Here is a 27,378-nt window from a genome sequence, read left to right as displayed (position 1 = left end):
AAGAACCTTAAACACTCTAGCCTCAAACAAATTGTATAGAATTCTACAATCCAGCTTCAGCATGGCAAGTGGGTATTGGTCCTCCTTCGGTAACACCACTCTCTAGCCATGTGAGATAGAGCTGCCCCCAGAATCAGTTGAACGTTAGTTAAATGTCCAGTGATGGGATCCTTAAATGTTTTGTAGAACTCTAAGGGCAATCCATCGCTGCTGGTCGTCTTGCCGGATACCTATTGGAAAATGGCGCTCTCTACTTCATATTTGATCAGTACATCAAGATCTGTCACTTGTTCTGGTGTCAGTCTTTGCAGTTCAGCACTTTTGAAGAAGTGCAAAGGCTCATCCCTCCTAAGGAGTGCTTGCCTCTGTACAAAGATCAGTAGAATGTTGCTAAGTATTTGTTAAAGTCTGATTATGTGGTCACTATTCGTCCACCTGGGCATCTCAAGACTGTTACTGTGAAGCATGGGTTGCCAGGATGGGCTAGCCTGGTCAGGAGGTGACCCCTTGAACCCCACCGGTATGACTGGTTGATTTGAACTACCAGTGGTTCATATAGGCTGGGCCTTTCAGATACTTTGTTGTGTGGGGATTAAATCTGCTTCCAGATGAAGGAGCTGGTGTTGCAATACCTTTTATGTCCCTGTATTGTAATTTTAAATGCATTTATATAGTGCTTACTACCCCTAATGAGGTGTTGAAGTGCTTTTTCGGGAAGTAGCACACTATTTCGGAACCTATAAAGGATTGGTGGTGAATTAGTATAGTGAAATATGAAAGTAATTTGAGTGGTGGATACTTTAGTCAGTTATTTGGATTAAGAAGGATTGTAGAGGGATAGAAGATGGAAAAAGGTTTACATTTATATAGCGCTTGCTACTCCTAATGAGGTGTTGAAGTGCTTTTTCGGTGAGTATCACGCTACTCCCGGAACCCATAAAAGATTAATGGTGAATTAGTATAGTGAAATATGGAATTAATTTGAGTGGTGGACATGCTAGTCTGCTATTTGGATTAAAAAGGGTACTGACGGGATAGAAAAGGGAAGGATTTAGCGTTTCTTTTTTGTTTGTTTTGGAGCTCATAGCAGTAGTAGAGGCTTGTGATGAGTAAAAGGTAGATAGAGGGGGGAAGCGTCAGAGAGAATGGTTTAGAAGGGCTTGTTTTGGGGGTATGCAATAGTAAAAGAGGTATGAGATGGTGCAATGAGGGGTAGAGTAGGGAAGAGTCTAGAAAAGGTTATTTTGGGGATCATAGTAGTGGTATGGGGTTTGGGATGAATGAGAGAGTGGAGGTAGAGGATAAAAATATAGAGGCATACGGTAAGAAATAGGGTAGTGCATTGGAAAGAGTAGTAGAAAGAGGTTTGAGATGAATCAGAGAGTTGAGGTTAAGGATATATTAAGAGCAGTATGGTAATGCATAGGATATGCTGAATCGGATACACTGAATTAGAAGAAAAGTAATAAATATATAGATCCATAAGTACATGGAAGGTATATAGATGCATAAAGGGAGGTAGTACATGTAGATTAAAGATGTATTAAATAAACTCTGGCTTTTAAGTGTTGTTGTACTTTAAATTAATTCATTATATATTTATATATTTATATACATGTGATCAAGGCCTCTAGGGGCTAAAACGCATCCTGGCGGCAATGCACAAATAAAGAAGAAAAAATTACTTGCACAAACTAAAGTGGAGTCCGTTCTTTCTTGATTCCCGAGTGAAGGGATCGTGGAGAAAAGGTGTTGGGTATATATATATATATATATATATATATACATATTACCTACTGGCGTCTCGCCAGTAGGTATATATAGTTAGGATTTTTCCCTATGGGATTTTTGAAAATTCTATGTCTAATAACTTTGGCGTTTGTGGACGGAATCGGCTGAAATTTTCAGGAAAATGGCACATTTTGTTTCTGAGCAGCCCCTGAAAATTTGGGGGGGTTTCCTCAAGGGGGGGCCGAGAAAAAAGGGGGGTCCCAAAACGCGTTTTCCCCATGTTAATTTCCATAGGGCGGTTGGCCTCACTTTTAGCTCGAACGGCTGAATGGATTTGCACGAAACTTGGCAAAATTGTAGGGACTGTTAGCCCGATGTGCCTTTGCTAGGTCTCAATATATTGGCTCCAGTGGATTTTGAGAAATTAACGTTCAAAACAAGATATATATCTGTAACAGCGCTCCGGGCTGCGCTCCGGTCCGCTTACTTTTCGCGAAACGGAACTTTGCGATGCGAAGCTGATTGGCTCCCCGGTGTCTGTCAACATTCTAAACAGTCCGGAGCGGCCGCCATCTTATCTCTCGGTAGGATCGAGAGAGAAGAAGAGGTGAAAAACGAAGGGGGAATTTAATGAAAGGGGGCAAGGTATACTCCTCTTGACCCCCTAGGAATGTTGTTGGGGTTATTAAAGGGTCCCGTGGGGAAAATAAAAAAAAAATTATTTTTCACGGTAGAAGCGCTTCCCGGGCCGCGAACTGGGCCGCAAACTGGTAGCGAAACGGGAATTCGCCATTTTGTGCTTCGTTTTAATTAAATTACTAGGTATAAGGGGGTGCGGGAGACGTATCCTAATCCCTTATGTTTTCTGAGGGTGGCTGAGGAGGCTCATATATGTTGATATATGTCTTCCAGCGGCTGTGCGTGCGCCATCTTGTCTCTCGGTAGGATCGAGAGAGAAGAAGAGGTGAAAAACGAAGGGGGAATTTAATGAAAGGGGGCAAGGTATTCCCCTCTTGACCCCCTAGGAATGATGTTGGGGTTATTAAAGGGTCCCGTGGGGAAAAAAAAATTGATTTTTCACGGTAGAAGCGCTTCCCGGGCCGCAAACTGGTAGCGAAACGGGAATTCGCCATTTTGTGTTTTGTTTTAATTAAATTACTAGGTATAAGGGGGTGCGGGAGATGTATCCTGATCCCTTATGTTTTCTGAGGGTGGCTGAGGAGGCTCATATATGTTGATACATGTCTTCCAGCGGCTGTGCGTGAGCTTTTTTTTTTTTTTGCTGCGTGACGTCTGTTAACGTTCGATTTGATGGAAATCAGGAAGTGTTGACCGCCAATTTGTCAGTGCGATAAAATATTTTGTTATAAATGAATCCTTATTGATAAACATTGTCTGCGCCATCTTGCCTTTTTTCCAATGCCACAATTTTGTCGTGCACGGCAGCCATTTTAGATGCCAGGCCGGTCCCAGGCTATCACCTAGCCCTGCGGATGTAGTTTATGGCCCCAGCTGTAGAGAATCCAGACATGCCAACCCTCCCGATTCAGGCGTGAGACTACTGATTTCAGTGCTAGTCTCCCGCCTCCCGATTTCTGCAAGCAAAAACCCGGGGGCATATTACCAACAACTAGCGATAATTTTTGTCTCTAACTTGTTTAGAGACAAAAATTATCGCCGCACATCGGCGATTTTTATCGCAGATAAACCTTGCTATTAGCAAGGTTTATCGCAAATGCGATAAAAAACGGCCGCAATGCATGAATATCGCTGAAAAGTCAGCGATATTCATGCATTATCGAGCAAATGCTCTTAGCCATGTTATCCACCTCCCATTGGATAACATGGCTAAGAACTGCTCAGGGCAGGTGTTAGCTTTTGGAGATATTCGCGCTTAGCGCGAATATCTCCAAAAGTTGGTAATAGGAGATAGCGATGTTAGGGACTGTTTCCAGTCGCTAACATCTTGGCACGCCCACTTTGCATGTCATTAGTGATAAATATCACTGACATGCAAAGCGGGGCCCAAGATGGTCGCTATCTCCTTTTAGCTGTCACTAACTGGTGTTAGCGACAGCTTGGTAATAGGGAGATAATTTTATCTCCGCTTTCTTGGCTTTTAAAGCCAAAAAAGCGGAGATAAACCCCCTTGATAATATGCCCCACGATTCCTCGGGGGTTTCAGGTGACAGGGCTTGGTATTGTGTTACGTGGTAATTCTTCGAGGAAACGTCAGAGGGTCGATGCAGGGGTTCTAGAAGGGGTGATAAACCATTTAAGCCTCATGAACAAGCGCATGGTCTTTTAAAGATCTGTGAAGTACTCGGGGCGGCGGTGTGTGTGTGTCCTCTTTCAGGAGCGGGCGGGGGGGGGGGGCACTGCCAGCAACTTGCCAGGCCAGGCAGTGTTCAACACTTGCATCACCCTTTCTCTGCCTGCTATTGCGCTCCATGCTTCGGAAAGGTAAGAAAAAGAACGTGCATTTGAGTTTGAAATGTCCGATCCTGTAGCAGTACACTTGCAAAGCCCACACATGACAATAACCCGATTCAAGGCCCCATTCACCCGATTTTTTTAAAATATATAGCACTCCAACAAAGTAGGATTATAAAACTTTATTAACTTTTAAATATAACGAACGCAACAAAAACTGTAAATACATTTAAACATTTTTTTACAAAAAAAAGCAACAATGGTCAGAAGCTGTCTTTTGTGCGAATAGTCCCAAGGCAGCACAACGTGCTGAGTTCTGGACGGCACCCAGGTGATGTCACCTGGGTGATGCACTGGTTTTTGGTTTCCTACAATGCAGCTCAGAAAAACAGCGTGGGGCGTCCCGGGTGGTGCGGGGGGAGGCCTCGTCAGTAGCGGTCTGTTGTGCGAATAGTCCCAAGGCAGCAGAAAGCGCTGAGATGTGGATGGCACCTAGGTGATGTCCAGTAAACTGCCGCACTGGTTTTGGTATCCTACAATGCTGCTCCGAAAATTGGCGTGGGGCGGCCCGGGGGGGGCGTGGGGGAGGCGGCGTGAACGGGCCTCCCCAGGTGGCGGCCATCCAGCTGAGTTGCGCCCGCTCTTGCGGCTACAGCGTCTCGCTCACCATGTAGTTGAGTTGCGCCCACTCTTGCAGTGCAGCGATAGGCGGCTGCCACAGGACTCTTAAAATGGCGGACGGCTCTTCGGTTTTGGGCCTGGTCCACTAAAATGGCCCTGGGACACCTTGGAACTCGGACGCTTGCCTGCTAGGGCTTGGGCTCCATTCTCGAAAGCGTCCCCTCAGCCGTGAAGATTCTACAAAAGTCTTGGGGGCCCTCGACTCCTGCAGGCTTCTGGTGGGGAGCGGCTGCCATGATTGCTCGCGGAATGACCACGACGGAGCCACGAGATGGTGGTGCTCTCATGCTGACGCAGCCCTGATCTCTTGACTGGGTGAGAGCTTTCTGCTTAATTCAGAGACTCTGTCCCTCACCACCCCTTGTTGTAAATATTTTTGTCCACCCTAAGCGTGGAAGGGTATTCTCAGATGTGAGACCCTTGCTCATTGCACCATCAGGATTCAAGCAAACCGGGCCGAAGACGGCTGTAATGCCAGAAACCGGTCCCCGGGAGCTTGTTTCCTTCCCAGTGTAAGAATTGGCTTTTGTAGTTTGGTTTGCCCTGTTCCCATCATGCACTGGGACAGGAACAGACTAATTTGCATACAGCCAGGTTCTGAAACTGGGATGGTGCAGTGAGCTAAAAAACGGTGTTGGATCTAGCCCTGATCTCTTGACTGGGTGAGAGCTTTCTGCTTAATTCAGAGACTCTGTCCCTCACCACCCCTTGTTGTAAATATTTTTGTCCACCCTAAGCGTGGAAGGGTATTCTCAGATGTGAGACCCTTGCTCATTGCACCATCAGGATTCAAGCAAACCGGGCCGAAGACGGCTGTAATGCCAGAAACCGGTCCCCGGGAGCTTGTTTCCTTCCCAGTGTAAGAATTGGCTTTTGTAGTTTGGTTTGCCCTGTTCCCATCATGCACTGGGACAGGAACAGACTAATTTGCATACAGCCAGGTTCTGAAACTGGGATGGTGCAGTGAGCTAAAAAACGGTGTTGGATCTAGCCCTGATCTCTTGACTGGGTGAGAGCTTTCTGCTTAATTCAGAGACTCTGTCCCTCACCACCCCTTGTTGTAAATATTTTTGTCCACCCTAAGCGTGGAAGGGTATTCTCAGATGTGAGACCCTTGCTCATTGCACCATCAGGATTCAAGCAAACCGGGCCGAAGACGGCTGTAATGCCAGAAACCGGTCCCCGGGAGCTTGTTTCCTTCCCAGTGTAAGAATTGGCTTTTGTAGTTTGGTTTGCCCTGTTCCCATCATGCACTGGGACAGGAACAGACTAATTTGCATACAGCCAGGTTCTGAAACTGGGATGGTGCAGTGAGCTAAAAAACGGTGTTGGATCTAGCCCTGATCTCTTGACTGGGTGAGAGCTTTCTGCTTAATTCAGAGACTCTGTCCCTCACCACCCCTTGTTGTAAATATTTTTGTCCACCCTAAGCGTGGAAGGGTATTCTCAGATGTGAGACCCTTGCTCATTGCACCATCAGGATTCAAGCAAACCGGGCCGAAGACGGCTGTAATGCCAGAAACCGGTCCCCGGGAGCTTGTTTCCTTCCCAGTGTAAGAATTGGCTTTTGTAGTTTGGTTTGCCCTGTTCCCATCATGCACTGGGACAGGAACAGACTAATTTGCATACAGCCAGGTTCTGAAACTGGGATGGTGCAGTGAGCTAAAAAACGGTGTTGGATCTAGCCCTGATCTCTTGACTGGGTGAGAGCTTTCTGCTTAATTCAGAGACTCTGTCCCTCACCACCCCTTGTTGTAAATATTTTTGTCCACCCTAAGCGTGGAAGGGTATTCTCAGATGTGAGACCCTTGCTCATTGCACCATCAGGATTCAAGCAAACCGGGCCGAAGACGGCTGTAATGCCAGAAACCGGTCCCCGGGAGCTTGTTTCCTTCCCAGTGTAAGAATTGGCTTTTGTAGTTTGGTTTGCCCTGTTCCCATCATGCACTGGGACAGGAACAGACTAATTTGCATACAGCCAGGTTCTGAAACTGGGATGGTGCAGTGAGCTAAAAAACGGTGTTGGATCTAGCCCTGATCTCTTGACTGGGTGAGAGCTTTCTGCTTAATTCAGAGACTCTGTCCCTCACCACCCCTTGTTGTAAATATTTTTGTCCACCCTAAGCGTGGAAGGGTATTCTCAGATGTGAGACCCTTGCTCATTGCACCATCAGGATTCAAGCAAACCGGGCCGAAGACGGCTGTAATGCCAGAAACCGGTCCCCGGGAGCTTGTTTCCTTCCCAGTGTAAGAATTGGCTTTTGTAGTTTGGTTTGCCCTGTTCCCATCATGCACTGGGACAGGAACAGACTAATTTGCATACAGCCAGGTTCTGAAACTGGGATGGTGCAGTGAGCTAAAAAACGGTGTTGGATCTAGCCCTGATCTCTTGACTGGGTGAGAGCTTTCTGCTTAATTCAGAGACTCTGTCCCTCACCACCCCTTGTTGTAAATATTTTTGTCCACCCTAAGCGTGGAAGGGTATTCTCAGATGTGAGACCCTTGCTCATTGCACCATCAGGATTCAAGCAAACCGGGCCGAAGACGGCTGTAATGCCAGAAACCGGTCCCCGGGAGCTTGTTTCCTTCCCAGTGTAAGAATTGGCTTTTGTAGTTTGGTTTGCCCTGTTCCCATCATGCACTGGGACAGGAACAGACTAATTTGCATACAGCCAGGTTCTGAAACTGGGATGGTGCAGTGAGCTAAAAAACGGTGTTGGATCTAGCCCTGATCTCTTGACTGGGTGAGAGCTTTCTGCTTAATTCAGAGACTCTGTCCCTCACCACCCCTTGTTGTAAATACTCATGCTGACGCCAGCTTCAGTCTGAATCATCCAGAAACAAGCTGGGGCTCTCATCGTTTGGGAAAAAAAAATGTTCTAAACCAATGAAAAGTGTTATTTTTAGGTCATATGACCAAGCCTTCCATCTTTAGGAAACCAAAAGTAAAATGAACCAATGAAAAGTTTTATAAACAAGTCACTTGACCTGTTATGCGGCATAGGGCTACAAAAAGTGTAGAAAATCCGTTGGCACGTGAGGCGGCGTCAGTAGCGGACCGATGTGCGAATAGGCCGAAGGCAGCACAACGCGCCGAGATCCGGATGGCACCGAGTTAGTGTCCAGCAAGTTGCTGCACTGGTGTGGCTATCCTACAATGCTGCGCCGAAAGTCGGCGTGGGGCGCCCCATTGGCCTGTGAGGTCGCGTCAGTCAGTGGGGACTGTGTGTCTCCCCCAAGATGGAGGCTCCTCGGCTGCAGTGGAGCGCCCCTTAGCGTTTCACTCGCCGTCCAACTGAGTTGCGTCCGCACTTGCGGCTACAGTAGGCCGAAGGCAGCACAACGCGCCGAGATCCGGATGGCACCGAGGTGGTGTCCAGCAAATTGCCGCACTGGTGTGGCCATCCTACAATGCTGCGCCGAAAGACGGCGTGTCCAGCTGAGTTGCGGTCACTCTTGCGGTACAGTGACTCGAACGCGCAGAGATCCAGATGGCACCGAGGTGGTGTCCAGCAAATTGCCGCACTGGTGTGGCCATCCTACAATGCTGCGCCGAAAGACGGCGTGTCCAGCTGAGTTTCTCCCGCTCTTGCGGTACAGTGACTCGAACGCGCCGAGATCCGGATGGCACCGAGGTGGTGTCCAGCAAGTTGCTGCACTGGTGTGGCCATCCTACAATGCTGCGCCGAAAGTCGGCGTGGGGTGCCCCGTTGGCTTATGAGGTGATGTCAGTAGTGGACCGATGTGTGAATAGGTCGGAACCAGCACAAGGCGCCAAGATCCGAATGGCAAGTCCTGGATGTTGAGTGCCATAGTTGAGAGTTCTGAGCAGTGCTTGTAAGACTGTCTGAAGCTTATTTGCACCTGCTGCAGCTTCACTATTGCCCTGGTGTGGCCAAAGATCGCACATGACATAGGCGGCCGGCTCCCGAGGTCCGGCGGAACTTTTTTCCTTTTCCTTTTTGCTTCTTGTCCCACAATCCGTTTCAACTGAAGACACAACCAGGTCCCTGAATATGTGCAGGGGGACGTTATTGATTGAATCAAAATGGCGGCTTCACACAAAGCTGACTCAAGCGTTGCTGTTGATGCTATACAGACAAAAATTGGTTTTCAGTTTGTACATTCTTCAGGATTTTTTTTTCCATCCAAGGCTGATTGAGAGTTTGTAGAAAAATGGCTTCAGATTTTCCACATACTACTCTTCAACATTCTTCCTAAATGTAACAATGTGAGACTCACTAGGAGAACGGCTGTTTATCTTTCCTTTCAAAATGCTGCCAACAATATTTTCTGAATGGAAGACACCATCTTGTAGCATAAAGGGCCGAAATGGGTTCTGGTCTGGCCGATGGTTGGTGGAGACATTTTGACTATATCTTGGACCTGCCCGGCCTCGCCCAAAATGGCGCCGGTATAAATGGGACTCGTAACTCCTTGTTGTGTACTGGTTGAACAACTTTGATATCACGAGATATGAATGCAGTTTTGATGCTCATGGCGGGCGGGGACGAGAATTGATTGAATATTTTGACATCCCTATTGATATTAAGTTCTGATGTGTTATTGATTACTGTAGTATTGAAAGTTCGAATTAACGTCACCCATGGTACTTGCCCGCAAATGTATATCTAGATGATTTTTTTGTAAGTGGCCCTGTCGTAATTTAATTACAAAATGTACGTCCACCGATTCCGCAACTGTTAGACACCTTAGTTCTTGCAACCTAATGGCCCGCTCGTTACGTTCCTCTATAATGTAAAAGTCTCCTCATCATATACGATTTCAGTTTGCTCCGTGGCCGGCCCACGTGGTTATAGGCCCGTATTTGTATACTGACATTTTCACAATAAAGGTTTTTAAAACAAAACATGGTAGTAGTATTTACATTGGTAAAGTTTTTACTTTTAGTCACTGTTTTCGAATCAGTAAAAGGCAAGTGAAATAAAGCAATCCAATTACATGACGGATAAAAGGTATAATACGTAGGAACGCAGTAAAGATAAATGGTCAAGGGCAGTTGTGTTTTCCACTCCTGCAACATAAAGTGATCGATAAGAATCTGATTATCAGGCGTATCGGCGACTAAGACAGCAGGCCGAGTCTCTTTTACTCAACGGCTCCGTCAAGGAACGAAGAAACGCCCTTTTTCTCGAAAAAGGAATATATTTTACTTGCAGGACAGTTGTAAATTTTCCGGGAAAGTACATTAGCCTGGAATATTATAACATATATGTTTAAAAAAAAAAAGTTCGAAATCAATAAAAAGCGTATTTTTTTAGGTCATATGACCAAGCTTTTCATTATTAAAATAACAAAAGTAAAATGAACCAATAAAAAGTTTTATTAACAAGTCACATGACCTGTTATGCTTACGTTACGCGCTGCGCGCCGCGCCCCGGATCACTTCCGGGTGCGCTAACGCGGCGTGTCATATAACGCATTACGCGACAACGTAGGTCAAGAATATAGTCAAAATGTCTCCACCAACCAGCGTTCGGAACACAACCCCTTTCAGCAGTCCAAAAAGTTCTGTTAAATGACAACAGAGGGGACAGGCAACAAGAACCATCAGTCAAAGAGGGGAGGGCAAGTTCTTCTCTACCGGGTCATGTTGGGGCTATACCGGAACTGATCGAATTGGTAGTCTACAGGTATTTCTGGATGTTTCAGACTAAAGCTGGCGTCAGCATGAGAGCACTACCATCTCGTAGGTCCGTCGTGGCCATTCCACGAGCAAACATGGCAGCCGCTCCCCACCAGAAGCCTGCGGGAGTCGGGGGCCCCCAAGACTTTTGTAGAATCTTCACGGCTGAGGGGACGCTTTCGAGAATGGGACCCAAGCCCTATCAGGGAAGCGTCCGAGTTCCAAGGTGTCCCTGGGCCATTTTAGTGGACCACGCCCAAATCTGAAGAGCCGGCCGCCATTTTGAGAGTCCTGTGGCAGTCGCTTATCGTTGCATCGCAAGAGCGGGAGCAACTCAACTACATGGTGAGCGAGACGCTGTAGTCGCAAGAGCGGGCGGTAAACAGCTGAATGGCGGAAGAGGCACAGTGTAGCAAAAGCGGGCGGAATGGCAACTAAAACGGTAAAGGGGCGCCCCACTACAGCGTGTCTTCAGGTCAAACGGATTGTGGGACAAGGTCCAGAATAGAAGAGTCATCAAAAGGCAAAAAGTTCCGCCGGACCCCGGGAGCCGGCCGCCTATGTCGGGGGCGATCTCAGGCTAAACCGGTGCTATAAGACTTGGGGAGGGGGTCGGAGCCAAGCGTCTTCTCCGAGTCCGTGCCATCACACCGCCCCTCGGGGGCCTCCGTCAAGCGGTTTAGGGAGGTACCATATCACATTGTTTTCTAATGCAGTCAGGTCCACAAACGACCCTCACTTACTTTGAGAATAGTGAAGCTGCAGTAGGTGGAAATAAGCTTCAGACAGTGTTACAAGCGCTGCTCAGAACTCTGAACTATGGCACCCAACATCCAGAACTTATGCCATTTGAGAATGGCAGTGACATCGAAGCAACTCAGGGACCAAAACCATTAACGTACTTTCACGTATGAAAATCTTACTTGGGGAGGGGGCAGGAGCGAACCGCGCCCTCCCAGTCCGCGCCACCACACCGTATGTTGAAAATCTGAAGCCATCGTTCTACAAACTCAACCAACCTTGGATGGAAAAATCTAGAAAAATGTACAAACTGAAAACCAGTTTTGGTCTGCATAGCATCAGTAGCAACGCTTGCTATCAGAGTGCATGAGTTTCATGCTCGATCGATTGAGCTAGCCGGATCGGGCAATAAAAAGTATAAAATAGTTATGTAAATAGTTATTTAATAAAATGTTTTACCCTGTTTCTTTGCTGGTGTGTTGTATATATTTTTAATATTTGCATAGGGTTTGTCGTTATTTTGGGCGGGGTGGGTGACGGAGCCGAGCTGTCTTGCAGCCCTCATGGTGTGGAGCTCAGTTCATCTCACTATTTTCGTATTTCTCATGAAGGGTTGTTCCTAATATTTCTATTTTAGCGAGGTCAAAAAGAGATCCAATTAGTGGCCTACTGATTTTGCTCGATTAATTTTATTTTTTTACACGATTTTTCACTATCTGCAAAGACTAAACAGAGTATTGCGACTTTGTGCTTGTTTGTAAATAGAGAATGAACCAAAGAGAATCAATTGTAAAACAGTAAATGCTTGGATAACAATCAATCAAATGGAGAGACAAGCAGGCACGACGGATTACAACGGGGGCAAAGGCCTGCGTTAACTACCCTTCACTATCTGCAAAGAGAGAGTACTACTAAGAGAAAAGAGGGGGGGGGGCAGCGTTCAAAGCACATCAGTTTTTACCTATCACGTACTTGACATTTGACAGCTTTTGATATTTGCTATTAAAAAAACATTGAAATTCACAGAAAAAAGCATAGGTTATAGGCCATATATAGTTAGGAATTTGCATTTACAAAACCTTGAAAATTCACTGAAAAAACCATTGGTTATAGACCATATATAGTTAGGGATTAGCCTTTTCAAAACCTTATTTTACTCACACAAAACCATTGAAATTTCATATATAGTTAGTTGCACTAACTATATATCGCGCACCCGCAATCCACTGCTGATGATGTCACATATTACATCATTCATGACATGGTCAGTGACATCACTGATGACATCACTGATGACATCTCAAATGACATTTCATGGGTTACATTATAGTGAAAGGAGGTCTGTCACTGTGTCACAAGGATGGTGTCATCAGTGATGTCATGAGTGATGTCACTGACCATGTCATGAGTGATGTAATATGTGATGTCATCAGCAGTGCATTGCACGCGCAAGTTATAGTGAGTCTGACTAACTATAACGTGGGAATTTCAATGGTTTTATATCAGTAAAATTTCCAGCTAACTATAACTGGTGTGAAACCTATGGTTTTTTCAGTGAATTTAATAGGTTTTTTAAATGCTAATTCCTAACTATAACTGGTGTGAAACCTATGGTTTTTTCAGTGAATTTAATAGGTTTTTTAAATGCTAATTCCTAACTATAACTGGTGTGAAACCTATGGTTTTTTCAGTGAATTTCATAGGTTTTTTAAATGCTAATTCCTAACTATAACTGGTGTGAAACCTATGGTTTTTTCTGTGAATTTCATAGGTTTTTTAAATGCTAATTCCTTTGTATATCGAGTTTCTAACCTTTTTTTTTTTTACAATTTGCTGTTTTTTTTTAAGTATTCATTTTTTTTTTTATAATTTTTTTCTTTTGCGCTCTGGGTGCGCGCTCCGGGAAGCTTTCAGCTAAGCTCTCCTGTAAGCTTCTCCGAGAGCTCATCTGAAAGCGCACCCAGAGCGCAACTGTCGTTCGTGAAAAAAAAATATGAATGAAAAGTTAATAATAATGCAAAACATTTCGTACCATACAAATAAAATTTGTTTTTTTTAATATGGAAAATGATTATGCATTTCTATAAAAGATTGATGACGTCACTTCGGCGCGCAACGTAAGTGCCCTCGGAAGCGCATACGTGCGCGGCGCCTAAACGCACGGAAAAGCGCCTACGATCGCGCCACGTTTGCGCCCCGGAAGCGCCTACGATCGCGCTGCGTAAACGCACCCGGAAGTGCTCCGGAGCGCGCAGCGTAAACGCGTCGGGTCATGTGACCCTAAAATAACACTTTTCATTGGTTGCTAACAGTTTTTTTTTACAATGAATGAAATCCCCACCCATTTCCTTCACTTCTTCTTTCACTTTTGTGACTGAAAGACCTGCCTTTTTTGCTGCTCCATATTCCTGGATTCATCATGGCTGCCAGACCATCCAGCAGTGAAGATGACTCCAATGATTTCATTGATGAAGAGCCTCCTACCCCAAAGGTGAAGGAACATTTCATCTGGAAATTTTTTAAGTTTCCAGCAGGCCAGAAGAAGGTGAATGCACCAAAAGTAGAGTGCAGGATCTGCAAACAGGTCCTGTCACGGGGTAACCCCCCAAAAAAATACTCTTTTGGCAACTTCACCATGATTCGCCATGTGGAGAGGAGGCACCCCCAGAATTTTGCCCGGGAAAGTGTCAGGGCTCTGGCACAAGAGGTTCCCAGAGATGGGGCCTCTACATCAACAGGAGGAGCAACTTCTTCTGGAAGAGAACAATCTCAGGGGCAGGTAGCAAACATTCAACCTGCATTCAACCATGGGGTCGTCAGATGCAGATACTGCAATCAACTCCTCACCTATGGGGAGCAAAGTGTCCTGCTCATGGTTCGGGCATTGGAGAACCATCACTGCCCTTCCCACCCCTAATTTTTTTCTTTTCTTTTTGCTCCTGTTGAGCAGTTTCTATTCCCTGTTTTTGTTCCTGTTCAGTTAAAAGAAGAAAACCAAAAGTTCTTTTCAGAACTACCTCCAATTCTCATCAAAGAGCTATAATCTTAAAAAATGAAGAGTAAATGAAAAATAGTGCATTGATAATTGAAAGGAGAATGAGTAAGAAAGAACAGAAAGGTATGAGAGGTGAAAGGAAGTGAAGTAGGAGGAATGAAAGAAGGTGAGTGTTAGAAAAGAAAGTTATGACACAGTGAATAAACTGGAGGCCTCATTTCTGAAAAGTGACGCATCGCTACGTGAAAATAGCGATGCGTCACTTTTCTGGATGCACTCCTTATGACATTCCAGATATGTCATATTTAATATATGACTAATCAATTCGCAAGGAGTTACAGATATGTCAGTATTTCTGACATATCTGTAAACACAAAAGTAACGCATTGCAGGAGTGCGTCACAAAAGTGACGCAACTCCAGTAATGTGTCCTTTCACATGGAAAAAGCACCATGTGAAAGGTTTGCTGTGAAGCAGGCGCAAGATTTTGGCGCAACTGCATCCTAAAAGTGACGCACTGCGTCATTATTACCAAGCTTTTTGCAAGGAACACCCCCTCTGCATGCATTATACCTGACACTATTTTTTAAAAAGTGACGCATCTAGGTACATGGGTCACTTTTTAAAACTCTGCGCCATATTGTATCTGCATCAGGTATAATGTATGCAGAGGGGGCAATCCCTCGCAAAAAGCTTGGTAATAACAACGTACTGAAATCTATGAGATTTCTCTGCGTCACTTTTAGGATGCTATTGCGTCAAAATCTTGCGCCGGCCTCGCATCACTTTTATGTTTACAGATATGTCAGAAATACTGACGTATCTGTAACTCCTTGCAACATGATTCGTCATACATTAAATATGACACATCTGGAATGTCATAAGGACTGTGGACAGAAAAGTGACGCATCACACCAGCAGTGTAATAAAATGTGCCTCGTTGCACTATATTTAAAGGATGCAACAGCATCCTAAAAGTGACGCAGTGAAATCTCAAACATTTCACTGCGTCGCTATTACAAAGCTTTTAGTGGGAGAACACCCCCTCTGCATGCATTATACCTCACGCAGATATAATGTGGCGCTTGATTTTAAAAAGTGACCCATCTACCTAGATACCTCACTTTTTAAATATAACGCAACGAGGCACATTTTTTTACACTACTGGTGCAATGCATCACTTTTCTGTGCGCACTCCTTATGACATTCCAAGTAACGCATTGCTGGAGTGCGTCACAAAAGTGACGCAACTCCAGTAATGTGTCCTTTCAAATGGGGAAAGCAGCATGTGAAAGGTCTTGCCTCAGTCTAACACCTGCTGTAAAGCAGGCACAAGATTTTGACGCAACAGCATCCTAAAACTGACGCAGTGAAATCTCAAAGATTTCACTGCGTCGCTATTACAAAGCTTTTTGCGGGAGAACACCCCCTCTGCATGCATTATACCTGACGCTATTTTTAAAAAGTGACGCATCTAGGTACATGGGTCACTTTTTAAAACTCTGCGCCATATTGTATCTGCATCAGGTATAATGTATGCAAAGGGGGCATTCCCCCGCAAAAAGCTTGGTAATAACGACGTACTGAAATCTATAAGATTTCTCTGCGTCACTTTTAGGATGCTGTTGCGTCAAAATCTTGCACCTGCCTCGCATCACTTTTATGTTTACAGATATGTCAGAAATACTGACGTATCTGTAACTCCTTGCAACATGATTCGTCATACATTAAATATGACACATCTGGAATGTCATAAGGAGTGCGCACAGAAAAGTGACGCATAACACCAGCAGTGTAATAAAATGTACCTCGTTGCACTATATTTAAAAAGTGACGCATCTAGATAGATGCGTCACTTTTTAAATATTGCATAACAATGCGCATTTTTTTACACCGCTGGTGCGTCACAAAAATTGACGCACAGGAAGCGCAAAACTAACAGCGCAAGGCCTTCATAAATATGGTCCTGGATTTTCCCCGTGCTTCGCCGGTGCGCGTACCATGCGCTTCCCCCGCGCAAAACGAAAAAAAAATGTTAATGCCCTGCAGGACCCTATTTTAGTCCCTACATCAAACCTAGGGGGTCAGAGGGGGTCTACTCTTCCCCCTTATGGTCATTTGCCCCTTTTTTTTTCAAACCCCTTGTGTCTCGATTTTACCGAGACACAAGATGGCGGCCGCTCCGCACTGTTTAGAATGTTTACAGACAACTGAGAGCCAATCAGCTTCCTGCGCGCAAGTCGCGTGTCGCGCCTGGAGCGCACTCCGGTGCGCGCACGGGAGAGCGCCTATAGATATATATATTTTTTTGAACCTAAATTACTCAAAATCCACTGGAGCACATATCTTGAGACATAGCAAAGGCACATCGGGCTACCAGTCCCTACAATTTTGCCAAGTTTCGTGGAAATCCATTCAGCCGTTCGGGCTAAAAGTGAAATCGACCGCCCTATGGAAATTAACATGGGGAAAACACGTTTTGGGACCCCCCTTTTATCTTGGCCCCCGCTTAACGTATCCCCCCCAAACTTTCAGGGAAGGACCGGAACCCCGCGAGGCCATTTTCAGGAAATTTTCAGGCAGATTCGTCAACCGGCGCCAAAGTTATTCCAAATAGAATTTTGAGATTTAACATTGAAAAAAATCCTAACTATAACAACCTACTGGCGACCGCCAGTAGGTAATATATATATATATATATATATTCACAGAAAAAACCATAGGTTATAGACCATATATAGTTAGGAATTTGCATTTACAAAACCTTGAAAATTCAATGAAAAAACCATAGGTTATAGACCATATATAGTTAGGGATTAGCATTTAAAAAACCTTATTTTATTTGCACAAAACCATTGAAATTCCATATATAGTTAGTTGCACTAACTATATATCGCGGACCCGCAATCCACTGCTAATGATGTCACATATTACATCATTCATGACATGGTCAGTGACATCACTGATGACATCACTGATGACATCTCAAATGACATCACTGATGACATCACTGATGACAACACCCAGTGACTGTATGTTTCTGTAAAGTTAAAATATGTCTTACATATTGAAGAATGAGTGGATGTATAAGTGTCTGGATGAAGGATTTAGTAGGTGCATGACTGACTGTATGAGAGAATGATTAAATGTGTCTCACTGAGTGCATGGGTTAGTGATTAAAGTGTCTCAATTTGGCAATCATTATTTATGTTGTTCTGTAAACTGCTGCATGTTTAAATCAGTAGCTATATCAGAAACTATATGGGTTATTGAATGGTTGCCCAAGTATTTGTATGGGAGACTGAGTATGTGTGTGGGTGGCTGGGAGGTGTATAACTCTGTGCATAGATGTGTGAGCAGTTGATTCCCTAGGTGTATGGGTTCAAAAGTGCATGTAGAAACAGCTGTATGGACAGTTGACTGTGTGCATGAGTATATTGGTGAGTGAATGGATATCTCAGTGCTACATGTCAAAGTAAGTACATATGTAAAACACACTCCATGTGAGAGTTGACATATATAAATAACTGAACATAAGAGCCAGTGAATGTGAGAGTGGCTGTATGAATCATTGTGAACTTGTATCAAGGATTGTATAAGAGAGTAAATATGTGTTAGTATATGTTTGAATAAGTAAGGTGTGTATAACTGTATAGTTGAGGAAATGGAGATGTGATTGATTCTTTGCATGACTGACTAGGTGTGTGAGTAACTCCATGGATGTGTGACAGTCTGTGAGTGCCTGTTTACACTGAGTGTATCTAAGGTTATATTAGAGTCTGAAGATGTATTATCACATAAATGATATCATCAGTGATGTAATCAGTAATGTCAAATGAGATGTCAGTGATGTCATCAGTGATGTCATTTGAGATGTCATCAGTGATGTCATCAGTGATGTCACTGACCATGTCATGAATGATGTAATATGTGACATCATTAGCAGTGGATTGCGGGTCCGCGATATATAGTTAGTGCAACTAACTATATATGGAATTTCAATGGTTTTGTGCAAATAAAATAAGGTTTTTTAAATGCTAATCCCTAACTATATATGGTCTATAACCTATGGTTTTTTCATTGAATTTTCAAGGTTTTGTAAATGCAAATTCCTAACTATATATGGTCTATAACCTATGGTTTTTTCTGTGAATTTCATTGGTTTTTTAAAAGCTAATATCTATAGCTGTAAAATATATTCTTTATTAAGTGACGTATCACGTAGCCCGTGAGACGCCTCATGATGCATCGCATAACCGTGACGTATCGTCTCTGCAGCGCAAACCAAACCCAAAACGTAAGCGCGCCAGAACACGCTTAAAGATATATATATATTTTTTTAACCTTAGTTAGACAAAATCCACACGTGCACATATCACAAACGTTCAAAAAACACAATATGTCGGACTCCTGTTACGCTGCCGGTTAGCTGCCCGGTTAACGTACCAGGAAGTACCTTTACCGCGAAAAATCGCAATTTTTTTTCTTTTGCCCCGCAGGGAACTTTAATAGCCCCCTCATCAATCCTAGGGGTTCAGGAGGGGTCTGCCTTACCCCTTTCATTCATTTACACCTTTTTTTTTTCCACCTCTTGTCTCTCGATCCCACAGAGAGACAAGATGGCGGCCGCTCCAGACTGTTTACAATGATAACAGCCAATCAGCTTCTCCTCAGACTCCCGTTACACTGCCGGTTAGCTTCCCGGTTAGCTGCCCGGTTAGCTGCCCGGTTCGCGTACCAAGACGCGTCTCTACGGCGAAAAAATCGGATTTTTTTTTTTTTGGCCCCGCGTGGCTTTATAATATCCCCCTCATCAATCCTAGGGGGTCAGAAGGGGTCTACCTTGCCCTCTTTCCTTCATTTCCCCCTTTGTTTTGGCCTCCTCTTGTCTCTCGATCCTACCGAGAGACAAGATGGCGGCCGCTCCGGACTGTTTACAATGTTGACAGCCAATCAGCTACTCCTCAGACTCCCGTTACACTGCCGGTTAGCTTCCCGGTTAGCTGCCCGGTTAGCTGCCCGGTTCGCGTACCAAGACGCGTCTCTACGGCGAAAAAATCGAATTTTTTTTTTTTTTTTGGGCCCCGCGTGGCTCTATAATATCCCCCTCATCAATCCTAGGGGGTCAGAAGGGGTCTACCTTGCCCCCTTTCCTTCATTTCCCCGTTTGTTTTGGCCTCCTCTTGTCTCTCGATCCTACCGAGAGACAAGATGGCGGCCGCTCCGGACTGTTTAGAATGTTGACAGACACCGGAGAGCCAATCAGCTTCGCATCGCAAAGTTCCGTTACGCGAAAAGTACGCGAACCGGATCGCTGCCCGGAGCGCTGTTACAGATATATATCTTGTTTTAAACGTTAATTTCTCAAAATCCACTGAAGCACATATATTGAGACCTAGCAAAGGCACATCGGGCTAACAGTCCCTACAATTTTGCCAAGTTTCGTGCAAATCCATTCAGCCGTTCGAGCTAAAAGTGAGTCCAACCGTCCTATGGAAATTAACATGGGAAAAACGCGTTTTGGGACCCCCCTTTTTTCTCGGCCCCCCCTCGACGAACACCCCCCAAATTTCCAGGAGCTGCTCAGAAACAAAATGTGCCATTTTCCTGAAAATTTCAGCCAATTCCGTCCACAAACGCCAAAGTTATTAGACATAGAATTTTCAAAAATCCCATAGGGAAAAAATCCTAACTATATATACCTACTGGCTATCGCCAGTAGGTAATATATATATATATATATATAGATATATATTTCCTCACAAAGAACGTATTCCAGCACTCCGTTAGTTATCAAGATTAATTTATTCAGCGCAAAAAGTACAAGCCACTGGTTCCTTCTCACGGCGGCATAAACAATTGTCCTACTTCACTTTCCATATTTAAGTGATTGTTGTTACATAGTGCATTGTGGGACATGTAGTCGGTTGTGAGGAAGGTTCCACCCAATACTGTTCAAAATAATAACATTGCACACTAAGTTTCGTGTTAATGCAAGTAAGGCATGTGTATGTAGCTTTTTAGTCACAATTATGGCTGAGTGCCTTAAATATTTGATCTATGTCCCAATATTAGCACATTTGTGGCGACCTGGCAGTGTTCACATGTTGCATCTAGTTTGGATATACATTTTCCAATTCAAAGGGGGAGTTGGTGGTTTAAGACGTTCCCGTGTGCAAACTGTTTTCATCTCTAGGGCTGAGTGCCCTTGCCACCGCCAATGAATGGTTGCCAATAAACTAATTTTACAAAACATATCGATCAACTTATGAATGAAAAAAGTAAAGAGAGAATGCGATTCTAAAAAATCTCATCCCCTTTCACTGAAATGTCTCTTAATAGTGAACAAATTAATGATTATACTTTATCAATTGCAGTACATTAGGAAATGTCAGAATATGATTTACAGGTGGAAATAAAGTTCCTCGTCCCCATTCAGGCCTGTGGGGAGTTTGGTCTTGAACCGCATGATTAATTTTGATTCCAATCTGCGTAATTTTAATTTTCTATTTCCGCCACGCTCATGTTGTGGAATCGTTGCTAGACCAAAGAATTGCGTGTCTTGCCAGCACGGATATGCTCTAGGATCCGCTTTTTCAATGCACTATGTAACAACAATCACTTAAATATGGAAAGTGAAGTAGGACAATTGTTATGCCGCCGTGAGAAGGAACCAGTGGGTTCGAAACGCGTAGGCTTGTACTTTTTGCGCTGAATAAATTAATCTTGATAACTAACGGAGTGCTGGAATACGTTCTTTGTGAGGAATTAAAACACGGAACCCGGTCCTGGTTCCGACCCCAGCACCAACCTGCCAAGCGCTCCCTCTGCGACAGGACAGTTTGCGTTGAATATATATATATATATATATATATATATATATATATATATATATATATATATATATATATATATATATATATATATATATATTACCTACTGGCGGTCGCCAGTAGGTATATATAGTTAGGATTTTTTCCCTATGGGATTTCTGAAAATTCTATGCCTAATAACTTTGGCGTTTGTGGATGGAATTGGCTGAAATTTTCAGGAAAATGGCACATTTTGTTTCTGAGCAGCTCCTGGAAATTTGGGGGGCGGGTGTGAAGGGGGGGCCGAGAAAAAAGGGGGGTCCCAAAACGCGTTTTTCCCATGTTAATTTCCATAGGGCGGTTGGACTCACTTTTAGCCCGAACGGCTGAATGGATTTTCACGAAACTTGGCAAAATTGTAGGGACTTTTAGCCCGATGTGCCTTTGCTAGGTCTCAATATATGTGCTTTAGTGGATTTTGAGAAATTAACGTTTAAATCAAGATATATATCTGTAACAGCGGTCCGGGCAGCGATCCGGTTCGCGTACTTTTCGCGTAACGGAACTTTGCGCACGGAAAGCTGATTGGCTCTTCGGTGTCTGTCAACATTCTAAACAGTCCGGTGCAGCCGCCATCTTGTCTCTCGGTAGGATCGAGAGACAAGAGGAGGCCAAAACAAAGGGGGAAATTTCCATAAGGGGGCATAGTAGATCCTCCCTGACCCCCTAGGTTTTATGTGGAGGTTTTAAAAGGGCCCAGCAGGGTCCAAAAAAATATATATTTTTTTTTTTTTCACGATGAGCGCCTAGTACGCGAACCGGAAAGCGTTCTGGGCAGCGTACTATAAGGATAATAGAATGATACACTTTTCAAAGACTGTATGTTAATTGTTTGTTGTTTTTGTTGTTTTTTTTTTGTTTTCTTTATTTTTAAATTTTTTTTTTTATTTTCATTGTTTTTCATAATTTATTAAACTTTCTAACATTTCAGTGTCTGAAATGTCATTATTTTCTTGAAATATTGTTTGCAATCTGTGAGGTTGTAAAATGTCCTCATTTGCAAGGAGGGCATCTACTGCTTGGACACATTGCAGCAGTTCATTATCCAAGCTTTCATCCATAAATTCTATGTCAATTTGTTCAATCAATTCCTGGCTGCTCTCTTGCAGGTCCATTTCAAAAGAAACTTGGTTTTCGCCTTCCATTTTGCCTGAAATTTGGATTAAAAAAATATATATTAGTAGAGATAGGGCACTGTTGGGATTAATTTTAGATAGGCAGTTTTTATCAGTGAATGTATCTTTTGGCAGTGTATAGTATCAGAGTGGAAATAGGACTATAAAAAAGTGTATGTGATTTAACCAAGACAAGCCTAACTTCATTCATAACTATAACAGAGAAGTCTATCTAAATACATTACTACTACAGAGGGATAGTGTATATCTAGCAGAAAAATTCTATTATATTAAGTTATAGTGCACAATATATTTCGTTTTTAAAAATTATATCTTACCTTCACAAAGAAGTTGAAGTTTTTGGAAGCTATTGAAAGGTGTTGTACAACAAGAAGTAGCAGTCAAAATGGCTGTGTTTTCTTCTCTTCCTTTATATATATTCAAGTATATAACCAATCAAATGTCAGGTAATAAAAGTAGAAAATGAAAGTAACATTTTCATTGGTTGTCAATTCCAACAGTTCAGATGTGTTTTGTGAAGTAATTTACCTCACGGTACTTGGAGAGGTCTAAAGGCTAAATGGCTAAATGAAATTTCAATCAAATTTGTGAGAATGAAAGGGATTGTTATGTAGTATGAGCTAATTTATATTTGGTGAGAGTGTCTGTAGTCGTTTTTCTGTAAATTACTTTCCCACCTTTTTTTTGGACCGCTTCCCGGAAAGCGGTCCGGTCCGCGAACTAGGAGCGTAACGGGAGTCCACCATTTTGTGTTTCGGTCGAATCAAGGTATAAAATGGAGGGTAAATAATGTTCTGAATGGGTAGAAGGGGGCATGGTACAAGTATTTTGCCCCCCTACGTTTTCTGAGGGTGGCTAAGGAGGACTATATTTGCGAAGAAAAAACTTTTTTTTTGAAATTTTGCGCGGTTAGCTTCCAGTTCGCGTACCGGATAGCGCCCTTTGAGCGTAGTTTGTTGAAAATTACAGAAAAAAGTTAGAAAAAAAATAATAAAAGTGTGTGATCAGATGAAGGGTAGCTCTGAGAAGAGCTTTTGGGTTTATGGTACATTTAGGTACTTATAAGTAGGTACCAATGCACAGTCTTAAATTCAGAATGAAAATTCTGTTGCCCTCATCTGAGAAGTGAACTCCATCTCCTCTGTAGATATCTTGCATGTAGTAACGCAAGTTATTGTTGTACAGGGAGCCCATTCCATGGTCTCTCATGAAAGCTGACACAGATTTGTTTACATGCTTCCTCGCTTTCTCAATTTGTGGACAAAATTGGTTGGACCACCTCCATTTCTGTCTTTGGCATATATTGGAATATACCAAGGCAGTTTGAGGAAAAAGTGCCATTAATTGCTCAAAGGTGTCCTTTAAAAGCATTTCCAGACCTACCCCTGTCAAAGTGCCCAAATCATTACCTCCACAGTGCACTATTAACAGGTCAGGTTTTGGCAAATGCATAAAGGTTTTCACCAATGGTATCAATTGGTGACATTTTAATCCTCTTTGGCCCAACCACTTAATTTCCACATCCTGTAAATTGAGGTTAGGTAAATTTCTGTTCTCAGCATACCTTTGAGCCCAGTGGATGTAACTATGTCCAACAATCCAGACCTTAAACATGGTGGGAGAAGGTTGTTCTGCAGTCAGATGAAGTGTGGTAATGAAAGGGCAGTTGAAACAGTAGGAGTTTGTAAAGAAAAAAAACTGTGGATTTCCAATGCTAATGAATCATTAGCAGTGATTGGTGCATTTCCATTTCTGAAAACAGAAAGTTAGGGTGCATGGATGTGTTCTTTGAAAGATGTAATTTGAATGGTCAAGGAAGAAACATTTCATGAAAGATTGCACTGGATACGCAGGTGCACTGAGAGTTCAGAGTTCAATTGAAACATTGTTGTGTGAATTTGCAAACATGAGAGCTCTTCCAGGAGGTGGTTGCTATGGAAAAAAGGCAGAGAGGGCAGAGGGGGGAAGGGTTTTGATTTGAAAAAAGTGAGGGAAGAGTTATGATTGGCTAATATGAGAGATATGTGAAATGAATATCTGTATTTCTGTGCTTTCAATAGCTGCAGCCTCTGGAGTGCATCCTTTTTCTTCTGCTGAAGACAATTTGGTGTATTTCTGAGACTGTTTTCAAAACTCAAAAAATATTTGCTAAGGTGAGAAAAGATTTATTTAATTTAGATAGAGAATAGTATGATTTAAGGAGAAAAATGATGAAGAAAGCTGTGTTTTTAAAATGTGGTTTTGTCTCTAGTGATATACAAATAGAATTAGATTCTTTGAGAAATTGTAATTGCATATTCGGTGTAGCATTCTGGCATGCAGTAACACAAGTTATTGTGGTACATGGAGCCCATTCCATGGTCTGTTATGTAAGCTGAAACAGATATGTTGTTTTTAAAAACGATTTTAGAAATCAATTACATTTCTGGATATGTACTGCTAGAGCTTCATAGGTTGTTTTGGGCCATATTTATAAGGCATTTGAGTGTCTTTAATGTTATGTTTTCCTTTTAAAATGGAAAGCGTTCCTCATGGGGCAAGTGTCTTGTAAATACGCTCCCACTTGCGCTTGGCAAATTTAGATTTTGATTATGGGAGTTACCTAGCCTTATAAATATGACCCAAAACAACTTATGAAGCACTAGCAGTGCATATTTCCAGAAATGTAATGGTTTTCAAATAATGACTTACTTCATTGGTAGGTCTTTACATGTATTTTCTCTTTGGTTTTTTTCAGTGAAAATCTTATCTGCAACCATGTGTTGGCCTCACCTCAAATAAACAAAACAGGTGATGGACCGAATGTGGATCAATGACACACATTCACCCCAGTCCAAAGATCTGGGCCTAAACAAACCTTTAGATAGGCTACATCTTATCGTCATCCTGAATTAATCATTTAAAATATTAGGGAGTGATTTATGATTGTTCTATGCCTGTTTTGTACCATTGAGTGTCATTTTTGTGATGCAGTGCTGGTGCAAAAGATTTGCTATGTTAAATAATTAGTAGGGCATTAAGTTTTAGATGACTGTTATTCATTTACTGTTTGGTAATAGTGGTTAATAACATTTTTTATTATATTTTTCCACAGATTCAACTGCAGATTCTTTCATAGTTTGGAAAATGCCTACAAAAAATAGAATTAGAAAGGCTAGAAAACGTCAAAGACAGCAGGATGATGTTTTATTGCAGCAGTCCTCTTCCCCAAATACTTGTCAAAACACCAAGAAAGGTCCGGGTAAGAGCACGAAATCATTCTTAAGAAATATTTGTAGTAAAAAAAGTATTTCTCCAAAAAATGTTTCAGTCCACAAAAAGAAAAGCAATTTAAATGGAAAGGAGAGACCCATCAAAAATGTTACTGGTAGAGGAAGAGATAACTCTGTGCATGATAGTAGAAGGAAACAACAGTTTAGGGACATTCGAAATCGAATGTTCCGTAACAGAATAATAGTTAATTTATTGAAAAATATTAAAAAAAAAGGCCAACAGAAAGCGGCATTTTATAAGAAGAAGAAAAATGTAGAGAAAATTATTGATCATGCTTTTGAAATTAAGCGAAAGTTATTTATTTTGGTAATCAATAGAATTAGGAAACTAAGCAAGGTAATTTCTGATTTCAAAACAAAAAGTAGATGGAAGAGAGTAGTAAATCGTACTAACTTTTGTGAAGTTTTTTCCGGAGAATGGATGCATAGTTCAAGTTGTGAGGCATTTTTTAATGAGGAGAGTTATTTTCAGGATAATGATTTGGTGTTTGCAGTTGACACCAGTGGTCGAGCTTATGAAGTGAAGGATGGTTGTCCAGTTGAAAAAGAACAACTTGTGACAACAGAGACAGAAGAGGCGCTAAGTGATGAGGTTTTAGGAAGACGTCCTAAGGGTCCTGTGTACATTTGGAAGTGTAGTTCTATTTGCAGTGTGCGACAGGTTTCCATCAATTTGCTTTGTGATTTTATACGGACATTTAATAAGAAAAGTTTGAAGCAGAAAATAAAGTTGTTGCAAGATTTAGATCCTTGCAGAGTGAGACAAATGACAGGTTTGCGTGGTCATTCACTGGCTTGTCTTTCCAGGAGAGTATGCCAGAGTGTTTTTCATCATTTCAGGATGCTAGCAGTGCATCATAATAAAGTGAGAAAATTAGTGAGAATGTTGTATTATGCTAAGAGTCCAGCAATTATGCTTAAACAATTATGTGCTGCTCTTTTGCATGGTTCTGAAATAGATGTGAAGAATATTTGTGAAGAAATTGAGTTTTGTTACTTTGGTAGTAGAGATGAGAATGTTCAAATTGACCCAGAAGTAGAGGGTTATGTTGAAGATAATATACAGGTTTCTAGTTCAGATAATTTTCAGAAGGAAATTGCCACGTTTCAGATGAAATCAAGTGAGAGGCCTAATTTTACGTGTGTATGTTGTCGACGCACTTATTATAAGAATCAGACTAAGTTAGTGGATTTATATGCAAAAACTGAAAGGGAAAATAATAGTGAATGGAAGGATTTTGCCACATACTTGATGGTAGAAAATTGTTTTGATTTGGGAGTGGACCAACGTGTGTGTACTTATTGTTGTAATAAATTAAATCAAAACCAGATGCCTGCTAGGGCAGTTCATAATAATCTGGAATTGGTTGAGATTCCTTCAGAATTGAAGGATTTAAATACTTATGAATCTATTTTGATTCAAAGTATCCATCCCTTTCAGGCTATTGTAAGAATGGAGCCAAAGACAGGGAAGTTGCCTCCAACAGATTTACAGAGAGGATTAAAGGGAAGAGTTGTTTATTTGCCTCTAGATTTAAACAAAAACATTAACACAATTGGAGTTGAGAAAGTGGAAGAGGAACCTCTGGTTATCTTGGTTAATGGGGTTCCGACAAAGAATAAGAAAATATGGCAAGATTTAGTGGATGTTAGGAAAGTGAAAAATGCAACTTTGTATTTGAAGAAAAATAATAAGTACTATAAGAATGTATATGTAGCAGAAGAGGAAGTAAGTGATGAAGAGGATAGCGTTTTGTGTGCTGGCCAAATTGAGAAAGTAGAGGTGTCTAATAGTGAAGAAATATATGAACATTATAGTGTTCATCCTTTGCATTCCAAGGAAGTCATGGGGAATGCTATTGAGTTGTTT

The sequence above is a fragment of the Lissotriton vulgaris genome, chromosome 1_1 (genome assembly GCF_964263255.1).
Source record: "Lissotriton vulgaris chromosome 1_1, aLisVul1.2, whole genome shotgun sequence".
NCBI classification, from domain to species: Eukaryota; Metazoa; Chordata; class Amphibia; order Caudata; family Salamandridae; genus Lissotriton; species Lissotriton vulgaris.
This window is presented reverse-complemented; position numbering follows the sequence as displayed.